The sequence below is a fragment of the Schistocerca nitens genome, chromosome 4, assembly GCF_023898315.1.
Source record: "Schistocerca nitens isolate TAMUIC-IGC-003100 chromosome 4, iqSchNite1.1, whole genome shotgun sequence".
Classification (NCBI taxonomy): domain Eukaryota; kingdom Metazoa; phylum Arthropoda; class Insecta; order Orthoptera; family Acrididae; genus Schistocerca; species Schistocerca nitens.
This window is the reverse complement of record NC_064617.1, coordinates 814,773,445-814,789,092: the sequence shown is the minus strand read 5'-3', so window position 1 is coordinate 814,789,092 and position 15,648 is coordinate 814,773,445. Positions and strand designations below refer to the sequence as shown.

Here is a 15,648-nt window from a genome sequence, read left to right as displayed (position 1 = left end):
TCCTCCCCCCTTCCCCCGCCCCCCCCCCCCTCCATCACAGACGGTCCGCGCGGCTCCCCCTTCGGAGGTTCGAGTCCTCCCTCAGGCATGGGCGTGTGTGTTGTCCTTAGCGTAAGTTAGTTTAAGTTACATTAAGTAGTGCGTAAGCTTAGGGACCGATGGCCTCAGCAGTTTGGTCCCATAAGACCTTACCACAAATTTCCAATTTTTCCCCATCCCTGATCTCAGGGATAGGAAAACGTATGGTGTAGTGAAGTGTTTTTCTTTCAATGAAATGATTTAAAGGCGATATTACACAGGTTTCTAACAGTGTCGGAACCGGAACTTTTTTTTTGTGGCTACTGACAAGTCGTCATTCGTCCTCCAAAATATTAAAAATACTCCATACTCCATACCCCCAGGTCTATATCCCCACCCCCTCGACAAACTATCTCACTATCGCATGGGCGCTCTTGACTTGTACGCCCGACATTTCCTCTTAAGCGATACTGCTGACAACCGCATACACATCGCCTCAGTATTGTACAAATGACAGACTCACAGCACACATGCTGCAACTTAACAAAACGAGAAAAAGGTGGGGCGTTAAGGCCAGGGGCCCCTGGCAGTTTTGCTTAGAAATGGTTACTGGCGAGGCTGTTTGAAGTCAAAAGAGAAGCCGACAAATACAGCCATCGTTCACAGATCTTGCACAGCGCCATCGATCCATGAGTCGTATTACTTTGGCGTATGATGTCCGTAGCGCACCTCAATAGAGCGGAACGAAAATATTTTTTGTATTACTTTATATCCACAGCCAAGCAAATCGACAAACCCATTATTCCTCCATGTTCAATTTAACTTTTTACTATCATTTTCTCTTGCGCTTTGTGCCAAAGAAATTTTTATTTCACGGCTGGTGACACTACACAATTGCCATTTCGAATCTCAGTGTGCCTTCAGAGTTAGCATCAAACAAAGCAACCACTAAAATAACAAGACAGCGCACAGGCCTAGAATAAGGACGGTTTGCGGTAGGACGTTCAAACTGCACAGCTGATCGCGGGGCATGGTGGGAATTAGTATGCCATTGTTGCGTCGTTTAGTAACGAAGGCCACTTTCATTTGGAATGGTTCGTCTGTAAGCAAAATTGGCGCATTTGAGTGACTGAGAATCCGCATTTCGCGATCAAGAAGTCTCTTCACCCTCAACGGGTGACAGTGTGGTGTGCAATGTCCTGTTACGAAATAATCGATGCGGTATTCCTTGATTTCGACAAGGTGTGGTCCATACACGACGGAACTCGACCCCATCGGAGCAGGAGAGTGTTTCATGTCGTGGAGGAGCACTCTGGGTACCGCATTCTGGCTCTGTGGTACCCAGAGGCCACTGACATGGGACCTAAACACGTGTGACTCCTTTCTGCGTGGCTATATTAAGGACAAGGAACGACCTTGCCGCAGCGGATACATCGGTTCCCGTGAGATCACCGAAGTTACGCGCTGTCGGGCGTGGTCGGCACTTGGATGGGTGACCATCCAGGCCGCCATGCGCTGTTGCCATTTTTCGGCGTGCACTCAGCCTCGTGATGCCAATTGAGGAGCTACTCGACCGAATAGTAGCAGCTTCGGTCAAGAATACCATGATAACGACCGGGAGAGCGGTGTGCTGATCCCACGCCTCTCCTGTCCGCATCCTCCACTGAGGATGACACGGCGGTCGGATGGTCCCGGTGGCCTGAAGACTGTGCTATATTAAAGATAAGCTGTACAGAAATAACACGAAAACCATTGCCGAGCTGAAAACAGCCATTCAGTAGGTCATCGACAGCATCGATGTTCCCACACTTCAGAGCGGGTCATGGAGAATTTCGCTATTCGTCTGCGCCACGTCATCGCCAATGGTGGCAGGCATATCGAACACGTCATAACCTAAATCCGAGTATCTGTGGCGACGTTTACAATTTGAGTAAAGGTGTGTGCACACCGTAGTTTGTAACTACTTTACGTTTTTTTCATATAGTTCAATAATTGTGATTCTGTACATTAAATGTGTCTTCCACTATATGGTTACCAACAACTCGCATTGGCGAGCGTTATTCACCGGTTCTTCTATGTCAGTGACTGAGACTAAAAGTTCGGCACAGAACAGACAGCCGCCATGTTCAGGAAAGAAAGAATAATTAACAATTATAAGAATCTCCTGCTGTATTTTACGTTTACAATGCATCACAACTACAGGTTCGGGTTATAGAAATTATGATGTAATAGCCGGCAAGGTATTATTATTGACCATGTCAGACGTATGCATCACTGAGCAAAGCTCTAAGCACCTACGGAATAGACATACAATATTGTGAAGGAATGTTAAATACTTTTCCACAAATATTAAGAATAGGTTATCAGGTAAACTGCCTACGCAACCGCCTCCGTCTCAATGCTTCTGTCATTTACGTTTACCAAACATTCCGCATCAACAGCAAAGCAGCGCACGCTAAATCCTCATCAGAGAAACTACCTGGTAACTACTGCAGCTTAGTAGAAGCACACGTTCGTGGAACTGGCGTTGAAAGTGAAGTATTCGACGCCGCTGGATTTATGCAGAACAATATAACACGTACAGTTGCTGCTAACGCAGAAGCGACGTGAACGGCTTCGCGCGACCCAGAACTGACGAGCTGGTGGGTACAACTCGGTCCCACGGCCACCTGTAAGCCGCCATTCATTCCGAGGAACCCTGCCTTACTGCGGACGAGGTGGATTAGGTGGTAACTAAAACAGACTAGTGGCTGTATAAGGAGAATAAGAAAACTCCGAGAGAACGTAAGGTTTTAGGGAACGTGTTCCGTATTGACCGACAGTTCGGGTGGTGTCGTAGAGAGCACGCGAATTTGTCATTGCGACTTATGTAAGTAGTAAGTAGTGGGAAACTGCGCAGAGAAGTTCGAAATGTCAAGCGTCAGTGCAATGAACTCTAATCGCCCGAATGAATAATTTAAGTGCCCATAAGTGCCACGTCATAGAAAACACATGACGTTCAAAAATGGACGCAACCTTATGGAAGACTGCTCCTTTCATCTTGCAGGTGTCATTCTAATTTAAATGAGGATGAAATGGGTGGAACATTGCGGTCAGAAATATTCATTGTTATCATGTGTATTAGATGTGTTAGGTATGGCAAGGTTCAGAATAACTCTTAGGAAAGTCTGATAAAGATCCACCAAACAAAGTCACCATTAAGTCGCTGTCTGACGAACTTAAGTAAACGGCAAATGTGACAAACGCAGCCAAAAAGTTATCAACGGAAAGTGCTAACACAGAAAATTTGTCCAACATGTAAGCTGCCCAAACAGCACGAATCCTGCGTGACATTTATCTAACCACTCTGGCCTTCTAGTTAGTAGTGTTCGTACGGCACTGCGCAAGTGTTTAAAGACGTGTCTGTACAGAATTCATTCTGCTCGTGAGTCTCTTTCTTAAGACAGACACATATAGCTCTCTACTAGTGGTCCTTGTCAGTTATAACGTTTTGGTCTGAGGCGTGGTTGCATTTTCATAGATGCATGAATGCACAGAATTTAAGCATTTGGTCTGCGTAGCATTCGCATCAGCTGCATGTATGCCCTCTGCGAGACTTCAACACGTTCGTTGTTGGCATAGTGAACAAAGAGCGCTACGTACAATTAACGTCACTATTTGTAAACACAAGTTGCTCATGTTGCTGGCAGCGATCTGATAGTAAATAGGATTATTAGGCAGCTAAGACTGCGTGTTGTAACATTTTTATTTTTACTTTATTTCCTCAGTGTCAGTGTCATCTTCGGATCTTCTCCTGATATGCGGTAGCTATAACGGCTCCATTGACGGACCCGTTTCCACTCCGGAGCACACTGTAGGTGCTATGGGCTTTTTATTTACTGTGTTGTGTGCTTGACAAGCCAATGTGGCGTCTAGTGAAATGTGCTCTTGTTATGCTTGCGCGATTCAAGCACAGAAGCTCCGAAGAAGACAGCTACACTGTGTCGATACCGGTCACAGAGGAAATAAAACAAAAACAAAAATATCACAACAAGCTACCTTCGCTGTCACATATTCTTATCTGTAAACACTTCGCGTGAAATCCACCTACAGTAGCGTTGTTTCAGCACATCGCAGTGACTGATCAGTCCACTGCACCATGGCTTTCTTTGTTTCATTACTTTCATGGAACGTAATTTCTACGAGTTTGAGGCCATTCAGACTCCTGACAACAGCCACTTTATTTTTTTTCTTATTGGGTACGTTAAGGACTTCACTTACAAAATTCACTCTCACACACTCCCAAGCAGCAAAAACAAACTCAACGAAGTGTAGCCTCAGTTCATCAACAAGCAACTGATGCCAAAATTAGTCACAAATATACGGCCGTATCTCGGTGTGCAGTGGGTACAAAATTTCGGCAAAAGACCGCGTAGCCATAATCATTCACGAAAATTGCGTGCCAGCAGCTAGGCGGTGAGTTCATCAGCACACCTGATGATCGCAACACGCCCGTTTGCCGAAATATTCTGTTCTTTGGGTATCGACAGAGTAACTTTGATTAACTTCAACAATAATGAAGAGAGACACCATCTGGGTCACTTCGCACCTTTTACAGTAATAGCTGATTCCGACCTTCTCTGTATTATAATTCCAGTCTTAGGTCACAATGTTTATTTATAATTAAATAATTAATTTCGGTCGGTAATGGCCTTCTTCAGATGTAATGGCCTTCTTCAGACCCGAGTAGAAACTTGTTGCATTATACAAGCTGTATATGTTAATTACCGTCTTTCGCAACTGTAATTAAACTAGACAACTTATATATCAGCAACTGCGTAAAAAGAGGCCTAAAAACAAAAGAGACAACATGCGTTGCATACCCATATCACGCCATTTCGATCTCTGCTAGTGGTTTTCTTCAGATTCATACATCTAATTACTGGGGAATGGAGCTCGGAGGACGGAGATTCAGTTAAAACTACGGAATTTGTGCAAATCACAGCTTCAGAAGTTTTAACTTAATATTCGCCCCGCGGATCACCAGCGCTTCGAAGAATGTGTATCTGATGATGACCTGTAGCATAGGTCGAAGCCATTTGTCGTAATACACTAAATGAAGTGGTCCAGAGGGTGTCTTCCTTCGTTACAGTTATATGTGGTCACGAATCCCTGGAACATCACTACCGCAACTATGAAACACTTTCAGCAACGGCGCTAGATACGCCTGAAGAGGGTTGGCAGACTCTGGGCCGGAATTTCGTGGCAGGAAGTTACTAACACCCGCTAGTTCGTCCGAAATTTAATGGGATAGTCAATAAATTTGTGACTCGGTAAGGTTGCGTAACTTTTTGAGCGCCGTGTATTGGCACGATGTAACGGACGCGCATATGCGTTACTTTATGAACACCCTGTAATGACACAAGCAGGTGGATGCACATAACCGGGCCACAAACGTCCGGTCCGCTGCCAGAGAGAGGCGAGAGGCCAGCCGGCGCATACGCAGAGCGCGCGCTGCTTACTGGTTGGGCGGGCTGCGGCGTCGCCGGCTGGGACTGGCGTCGCGACGCGCGCTTCGGCGTCGCCGGGTGACAGAGTCGCGGACGGCGCGCCGCGTGTCGCCGTGGTCGCGCGCGCTGACAGGACTGACTGAGGGCTGCGGCGACGCTCCCGCCGCCCCCGCGGCCGCGCATGCGCGCTGGCGCCGCCTCCCGCGCTCGCCTCGCCGCTGCTTCTGCCGCTGTATCGACCGGGGCGGTCACCGCCAGCGCCGCCGCCGCCGCCGCCGCCCACACAACAGGTCACCCGAGCCCGCCGCCGCCGCTGCCGCTGCCCGAGCTGGGTGGGCACGTTCACGTTCCCGCCCCCGCACCTTGAGCGGCGCGCGCCGTGTGCCTCGCGGCGAGACGGCGCTGTCAAACTTGGCCGTCTTCGCCAACAGGTCTGTACAGGAAGAGCGCCCCGGGGCAGCTGCTCGCGAGGCGAGGATTCAGCTGCCGGTGGCGTCTCCGTCGCTCACAACGGATCTGTCTGCGTCACGCCTTTGAACGCGTCTATCCCGCAAGTTGCAGTACAGCAGAAGACGCGTCTTTCCACGTTGCTAATAATAATGTCGACGTAGACGCTAACGATGTGCTCGTATCAGGAAGGCTGTAAGACAGAGGTGTATTCCTTCGCCTCTGGTGTTAAACCTGCACATCTAAGAAGTAATGACAAACTGAAAAATCATAGTAAGCGAGGAGACGCGGGTGGTAAAATGCAAGGCCATAACAAAAATTACAGTTCAACCACAAAATGCAATTATATTGTTAAAAAAGGATCTCAAAATACACTGAAACGCCAAAGAAACAGGCACAGACATGCTTATTCAAATATAATGTAGTCAAGTAGAATCTAGTGCTGCGGTCGGCATCACCTACATAAGACAACAAGTGTCTGGCGCAGTTGTTAGATTTGTTACTGCTGCTACAATGGCAGGTTATCACCATTTAAGTGACTCTGAAGGTGTTGTTATAGTCACCCACAAAGGTAGCTGAGAGGGCTAATGCGCTGCTTCCTGGACTCGGGTAGGCGCGCCGGCTCCGGGTAGAATCCGCCTGGTGCATTAACGACGAAGGCCGGTATGCCGGCCAGCCTGGATGTGGTTTTTAGGCGGTTTTCCACATCCCACTAGGTGAATACCGGGCTGGTCCCCACATTCCGCCTAAGTTACACGACTCGCAGACATTTGAAACCGTTCGCACTATACAATGTCCCGGGGGGGGGGGGGGGGGGGTTCGGGGTGGTGGCAGGAAGGACAACATCGGCCTTCCTCTGCAACTAACAGTACCAAATCAATAATAACACGGCCGACCCCGCGTGGAAGCGGAACAAAGGCCCCGAGAAAGAAAAGAAAAGCACTGTTCAAGCTGTGGGAGTCTCTGTAACGGTTTGAGGCGTGTTCAGTTGGAGTGATACGGGACCCCTGACACGTCTAGACACGGCTCTGACAGATGACACGTATGTAAGTATCCTGTCTGGTCACCTACATCCATAGTCAGGGCACGAGCGATGGGACACAGCATCTCCAAGGTAGCAATGAAGTGGGGATTTCCCCGTGCGACCATTTCACGAGTTTATGGTGAATATCAGGAATCCGGTAACACATAAAGTCTCCGACACTTCTGCGGCCGGAAAAATATCCTGCAAGAATGGGACCAACAACGACTGAAGACAATCATTCAACGTGACAGAGGTGCAACCCTTCAGCAAATTGCTCCAGATTTCAATACTGAGCCATCAACAAATGTTATTGTCCGAATCATTCAATGACACATCATCGATATGGGCTTTCAGAGCCAAAGGCCCATTCTTGTTGACTGCACGACACGAAGCTTTATGCCTCACCTGCGCCTGTCAACGCCGACATTGGACTGTTGATTACTGGAAACATGTTCCCTGGTGGGACGAGTCTCGTTTCAGATTGTATCGACCGGATGGAAGTGTACGGGTATGGGGACAACCTCGTGAATCCATGGATAATGGATATAAAATTTTGGAAATTTGTGGTAAGGTCTTATGGGACCAAACTGCTGAGGTCATCCCTAAGCTTACGCACTACTTAATCTAACTCAAACTAACATTTAACACCCTCTAGTACTTCGGAAGTAATTCTCTAATATTTTAAGGGGTGATGTAACGGAAAATGTAAACAATTATTTAAAAAATCAGTACAGCCATATTTATTAATGTACAAATCCAAATTTTGCATGTGTAACGCAAAAGAGCTGTGATATAACGGTAAAATATAGTAAAATATGCAGGGTTAATATTTTGCCAGAAATTTGAATTTTTAATTTTTTATTGTCTTTTTTATAAAAAGCCAGAACTCAAATTCTAATCATGCAATTAATCTGAAGATGTTTTTATAGTGTCCTGAGAAGGTCATAAGACCACTGAACTATAGTTATTAATTTATGGTACAAATTGTGTCGTTAGCAGAGTTTTTAATTTTATACATGCAAAATTAACTTTTTTTCTACATACAGTGACCTAAAAAGCAGAATGTAATTGCAGGATCTCGTATTTTTTAGTTCCAGGGAGACAGCAAGACGTTGCGAACAGTTCCTGAAAATTTCATAGCATTAGCGCATATACTTTTTGAGAAAAGGCTTCTAATCACGTAAAAAATGTAAAACAGAAAATGGGGTTCAAAGATTTTCTTCTCATACTTCTACATGTAGTAATCTTACCTCAATTTTGAAATCCTCCATAATGATACTCCTCTTCCTCCAGGTTTCTCTTCTCTCCTCCTCGAATCTGCCTGACCTATATTTGCAGGTAAGACATTGATCTGTTAGCTTTCTTGGCCCTGCTCTCGTCGATGGTGTAAAATGCTTTTGTTGTAAACACATCAGGATATAGACCAACTCTCTTCAGAACTTCAATTCTGCCATTATTTCTGTTATTGTAACATAAAACTGCATAATAGACACCCATTTGGAGTACTTCAAGTCGACAGAATGTCCTTGTTGAGCATCTAATTCAAATTAAATTATTGAGGCTTCATTTGCATTTTGTGTCTTTGTGTTAACAAGAAACCTGAATGTGGGCTTAACTTCATTCATAACAAGTTCTTGTAATGAGTGTGTATGTGAATACGTATCATTTCTGTTGTTGAACTTAACACCAATTGTCTTTCGGACACAGATAGTGCATTGGTGTTTAGACAGTGGACAGTTTGTGGAAGCAATTGCCCACACAGTAAGCCTCATTTCCTCTAAATTATGTGTATTTTTCCTGATAGCTCTCCCATAAGACAACTGAAGAGAAACAATTTCTTTCATAGTAAGCCTGCCTTTTCCTCCTAGTGGTTTTCCATCCTCAAGTACTTCACCTTACTTCTCTTTCAGCAAGCGACGAAGCCTACCACCAAGACTCTTTTCGATGCGGCCAACACATCCAACTTTTCTATTGTTGTATTGTACGGATTTTTATCTGTTACAGCTTTGAACGAAGACGAGTCCCCATCACCAAGGTATTTAGCATATCTAACACCATATTGGTACTCATATCTGGAGAACATCCTCACAACTGCAGCAGCCTCCATGCCCCAACTTGAGCCACTATAATTTTTAGAGCTTGCTACTGCATTCTTTTCTTGCCACAGTTTCTGAGGCAATACCAATAACAGATGCAACTTCATACAAAGATATATTGCCCCTTTTCATCCAGGTCCCATCTGCAGACACATATGGGTCAGTAACATTTGTAGGAGATTCACTGTCGTGAATACCTACCCCAGAATCTATTTCATTTTGGTTTACTTCCACCAGTTCCTCCACTGCTTTCTTCATAGAAATTTCGGCAGTATTTTTTTCAAACTTTGCACATGGTGGAGGCATGTTAAGAAAACCATACAATAAATTACCTCCTTCCTTGCCCTGTCCAAGGCATCTCAGAGCATATGATAACATAAAATTGCTTTCGTAGGTACCAGTGTCAATTTTTTTGGAGGAGGAAAATTAAAATTCATAGCCACACGAATTACAAATTAATTTAAAATCACAAGCTATTCCCACTCTTCTTTCTTCAGTAACAATCATGCATTCCGTATTTTTACAGCTAACACATGAACATGAAAATTTTATAGCCTGGCAGAAAATCTCTAAATCAAAAAGTCTGAATCCAGTGGAATCCACATCAACATAATTCACGCACCTGTACAATTCTCCTGTCCCAAGTTTCGATGCTGAAGCTGAGAGCTTATGTTCTTCATTTCGAGATGCTTCCTCTTATTTTATTGGTAAAGCGATCTCCATGAAACCCCCGTATCCTAAACACAGTTTTTCCACCACACACTATGCATCAATTTTCCACCTACTAATATGTGTTAATATTGTCAGAACGTAAATAAACCACATGCAAGAAAGTTTTCAGGCAAGGATATAGATGTCAGCCAGAGATATCGATGTCAGCCAAAGGTATCGAAAGAAAATAGCCTTCACACTGACAAAAATTCCGCTGAAGTAAGCAGTTTCCCAAATGTCAGAAAAGGTGGGATTGGCCGCCAGTGCAAAGTTAATCAGTTTAACAGTTTAATGGCGTTTCTAAAGTTGCTACCACGATGAAATTCATACACAGCATAGACTAAACTGTGTGGAGCAAGAAAGTAATATTTTTGAAAAATCGATTTTTTTTTTGGACCAAAAGTCCATTACATCCCCCCTTAACACATGTTCTGTCATCCTAAGCCTTCATCTTGTCTTCTAAGAAGATCTTCATTCTTTACTTCATCAGTCCACTTAATTTTCAACATTCGTCTGTAGCAGCACATCTCAAATGTTTCAGTTCTGTTCCTGTTTTCCCACAGTCCATGTTTCACTATCATACAATTCTTCCTCAAATTAAGACCTATGTTCTATACTAGCAAACTTCTCTCGGGTAGGAATGCCCATTTTGCCAGCGCTAGTCTGCTTTTGATGTCCGCCTTGCTCCGTCCGTCATTGTCTTTTTTGCCGCTTAGGTATCAGAATTCCTTGGCTCCAGCTGCTAGTGATCACAAATTACGACGTTTAGTGTTCTCTCAGTCCGCATTCTGTAGTCATTAGAGTATTCATTCCATTCAAGAGGTCATGTAATTCTTCTTCACTTTCACTGAGGATAGCAACACCATCAACGAATTTTAACATTGATATCGTTTCACGTTTAATTTTAATCCCACTCTTGAATTTTTCTTTTATTTCCGTCATTCCTTTTTCGCCGTATGGCATGAACAGCAGGGCTAAAGAGTACATCCCGATCTGACACCCTTTTTAATCCGTGCCCTTCTTTCTTGGTCTTCCAATCTTATTCTTCTCTCTTGGTTCTTGTACGTATTGTATATTACCCATCTTTCCCAATAGCTTACTCCTATTTTTCTTAGAATTTCGAACTCCTTGAGCCATTTTGCACTGTCGAACGCCTCTTTTAGGTCGAAAAATCCTATTAACCTGCCTGCATTTGTCTTCAGTCTTGTTTCCATTTTCAACCGCCAGTCTGGTGCCTTTACCTTTCGTAAAGGCAAACTGATCGTCACTTAACAGTTCCTCAATTTTTTTTGCCTTTCTGTATATTACTCATCTAAGAAACTTGCATGCATGAGCCGTTAAGCTGATTGTGCAATAATTCTCGCAGTTGTCCGGTCTTGCAATCTTCGGAATTGTGTGGATGATATTTTCCTGGAAGTCTGATGGTACCGGTATATCGACAATCTCATACATTCTACACACCAATGTGGGTAGTCATTTGTTTTCACTTCCGCCAACGATTTTAGAATTTTCGATGCAATGTTATCTATCCGTTCTGCCTTATTTGATCTCAAATCTTTCAAAGCTCTTTTACATTCTGATTATAATACTGGAATCCCCATCTCTCCCGATGTCGACTCCTGTTTCTGGTTCTAACACGGTATCTGACAAGTCCTCCCCCTCACAGAAGCCTTCAGTGTTCTCTTTCCATTAATCCGCTCTCTTCCCCGCTTTTAACAGTGAAATTCCCATTGCACTGTTAACGTTAGCTCCCCTGCTTTTCATTTCAACGACGTTTCTTTTGGTTTTTCTATACGCTTCCGACTATCATTTCTTTTTCGAATTCTTCATATTTTTCATGCAACCATTTCACCTCAACTGCCCTGCACTTCCTATTTATTTCATTCTCAAGTGACTTATATTTCTGCATTCCTGAATTTTCTTGAACGCTTATTTGCTTTTTTCTATCGTCGATAAACTGAAGTATTTCTTCCGTTATCCATGGTTTGTTCGCAGTTACCTTCCTCGTACCTAACATTTTCTTGCCCTTTTTAGAGAGGTCCATTTCTTTTCACTGAACTGACTACTGAGCTATTCGTTAGCGCAGTATCTCTAGCCTCAAGAACGTCAAGCGTATCTCTTCATTTCTTATTATTTCCGTATCCGATTTCTTTGTGCATTGATTCTTCCTGACTAGTCTCTTAAAATTCAGCCTGCTCTTCATACTTACCAAATTGTGATTTGAGTCTATATACAGGGTACGCCTTACAATCCAGTATCTGATTTCGGAATATCTGCCTGATCATGATGTAATATAACTGGAATCTTCCAGTGTCCGCTAGTCTTTTGCAAGTATAGCTTCCCCTCTTGCGATTCTTGAATAGAGTCTTTGCTATTACTAGCTGAAATTTATTGCAGAATTCAGTTACCTTTTCTCCTGTCCCAATCCTACTTACAAGCCCATATTCTCCGGTAACCCTCTCTTCTATTCCTTCGCCTACAACCACATTCAAGACCACAATGACTATTAGATTGCCATCTCCCTTAACGCATTGAATTTCGTTCTGTATCCTCATATACTTTCTCTTCGTGTTCTGCTTCACACAACATAGAGAAGAAGAACATAAGAAGGAAGATAAGCTGAGGTCTGTTCATTTAAATAGTGTAAAAGGTAGTCATAAGTGGCCAAAGTAAAAATATGACGTAAAATTTACTAAATGGAATTCTAGTGTACGGACTTTCAAATGGTAACTAAATAACCAACTATGAATGTTTTAAGTTTTGTGTCCGCAGCAGTCCAGACTGTGCTTTGTTTGCCACCATTACGTGAGCGCATGGAGCTGCAATTTTAACTGCAGAAATAATCTGACACTAATTCTTTCGATCGATATTACAATATTTGAACTCTGAGGACAAGAACCCACAGGAATTTATTATTTTTCTGTTGTAAAAGTGAAGATAACATTCAGTAGAACAATCTTAGACTTTACGTAACGGAATAATTTTATGGCTGGTGCGTAAGATTAATTTTTCCAAAAGTAATTCATCAGTGACTTTAAACAGAAATATTTACGATACCAGTGTCGTTAGGGGTAGAGGTGGTGGTGTGATATATTAGTTATTTGGTGCATACACTTTAATGTCAAGTATGGAATTATTGAAACTCGTTATTGTCGGGCTCAGCAGCACATAAATAAGAATTATCAAAGTTTAGTAATTTCTTTCAAATAATACTGTTATTTTCTTCACTTAAAACTTCCGGGCTGATAGGCCGTGGTTGAAGTATAAAACTGTCTCCTGACGTTTCGTCTCCGACTGCGGGACACATCCTCGGAGGTAAAGCGGCGGCAGCCCGGAAGTTTTAAGTGAAGAAAATACCGGCCGTGAAAGTTTACACTGTATGATCAATACTGTTATTCTTGCTGCTACATTTCCATATGTTTTACAATAAAACTTCCACACCACAACAACAACAACATGAAATAGAATTCCAAAGTACCCATTACAACATTCATCACACATTTGATGGCACTAGACTGTCGCCCACGTAATCTGTGACACTCGTCTTTGGTGATTCTCTCGGTGGATCCAACAAAATTTCGTCTGCATTATTTTTCATGTTCTGGACCACTACCAATGGCAGAATAATGTACTTCCCTGATTCTTAAGACTATAACTTTCTCTTTATCATTCATTTTTTGCTCACAGATTATCCTGACGCCTAATTTAATCTTAATACTTACATCTTACTCATTTTTACTTGTAATTTGCGTGCCCTTCTTAGCTATGGCTTTGCCTGAATATTGTTTTAATACTGTCGTCCTTATCTGTGCTGCTTGTGAGCAGGACTGCTGATATTTTTTTATATCGGGAATCCGATTTATCGATGTTTAAAGAAAATTATCTTGAGCCCTCGATATATCGAAAAAATGATCGGTATATCGATGAAAAGCATATCGAAATACTGGCCATTAAATATCGGCTGCATAGTGTAAATATACAGGGTGGTAGATAGTTTAGACAAACAACTGGGAAAATATCAGGGTGCTTTCGAAAGGGAAGATCCTGTGCAAAACAAATTTGTAACTTAAAGTCAATAATTCTCCGTAGAATGTTAACCAGCAAACCAATAATAGTGTCATTTATTGATTTCAAGAAAGCATTTGATTGTATAGACAGAGAAACAATATATAAGGTCATGAAAGAATTTGGTGTTAAATCAAAATTAGCAAATATAATTCATGAAACACTAACAGGTATAATATCTAAAGTCAAATTGATGGGAGAAGTATCTCAACTATTTGAAATAAAAACTAAAAAAGAAAACTGCAAGAACTACCACGCACAATACCTCATGCACTGAAATTAACCCAAAAAAACCTTTTTCTATTCCTTTCATAGGACCCATTTCCTATCAGATTCAGCGCATGCTTCGCAACAAATACAACTGCAATGTTGCCTTCTCTACTAATAATAATCTAAAGAGAAATTTCATTCGTAATTTGAAATCCATTCGCTCCCCTACAGAAAGTTCTGGCGTTTATAAGATCATCTACGATACCTGCTCCTCCTATTATATAGGGCAAACCGGACGTACTTTCACCGTCAGATATAAAGAACATCTTTTGAGAAAGAACGGCACCAGTCCCCTAAATTCATCCTTTGCCGATCATCAATTACTGGACACGTGCCTAAAGCCATAGGCGATAACAATATTCTGCAGACCGGAAAGTATGGGCGTAGGTTAGATGTCTTAGAGGAATTGGAGATTTTCAAACATCTCACTCGTCATGATGGCCTCATTCTCAACGAACAGCTGCAGCTGCGAAATAAAAACGTTTTTGACTGTATAAAGCCATTGCTTGATCTTTGATTCAGATTTCCTCATGCAGTTTACCGAAATGTTGTTTTCCTGTCACATCTTTGCTGTTTTCTTGTATGTCATAACTAACGTTTTTACGTTACAAAATGTATCTCTATTTCAAGCAGATAAATATGTAACTTCATCCTGTTATTATTAATGCTTACGTTATGCCTGAATCAGCTGCATCACAATTTCATGTGTCTAATTTGGAATGTACAGTAGCCTAGTTGTTTCTGCGGCTAGTAGATGGCGCTCGTAGCAACACCATGTTTACTTGCCCACACTTTCTAAAGTGGGCACCTCAGTCTTGTTGCAACCCTTGCCCACAATACGAGCACGTCTTAGCGGCTCGCCATCGCACAAGTGTTCATGACGTTGCCTTTCCGACTGAGATCTTTTTCAATATATGACTTGTAAGTACTGCAACCTCCGATTCAGTACAAACTTTAATTTTATTAATGTACTATATACCTAATGTTTTAATGCAGGTCAATTTTGAGTTAATATTTGTGGCCGAGGGCTTATTTGTTACAATGTAATTCTGACACGCTCACTGAACCTTAGCTGCTATGTTCAAAGTTTTAGGTAGAAAACAATTTTTGCTCGGCAAGAGTTATTGGAAGCAAATTGCAGATTTAGTGAGTAGTCAACATCAGATATTTAGTGTTGGGGACAAAGATGAGAACAAATAGCAAAAATTCAGAAGCATCGTTCGTTATATCGTAGGTAACGATGTTTCAAGCAACGTCTTAAGGTTTGGGAAAGACCTACCGTGGCTTAATAGCCGTATTAGAAAACTAGTACGTAAACAAAGAGAGCTTCACCACAGCTACAAGAAAAGTGAAAATCTAGTTGACAGATGGAAGCTGAAAGAGTATAAGAAGAGCAATGAGAAAAGAGTTCGGTGACTTCGATAGTAAAATTTTGTCAATTGATCTGATTAAAAACTCTAATAGGTTTTCATCTTACGTAAAATCAGTAAGCAGTTAGAAACCAGGTATTTAGAGAGAAGGCCGAATA

General features: G+C 42.5%; 1 long non-coding RNA gene across 1 annotated transcript in view; it reads right to left on the bottom strand.

Annotated features, from left to right (window-relative positions):
* The window catches only part of LOC126253235 (uncharacterized), a 1,041,980-nt gene extending 1,036,351 nt beyond the window's left edge, over positions 1-5,629 (bottom strand). The window contains exon 1 of the long non-coding RNA XR_007545925.1: positions 5,520-5,629. This is a non-coding gene — a long non-coding RNA (uncharacterized LOC126253235). The remainder of the gene's footprint in view (positions 1-5,519) is intronic.
* Between the last annotated feature and the right edge of the window lie 10,019 nt (positions 5,630-15,648).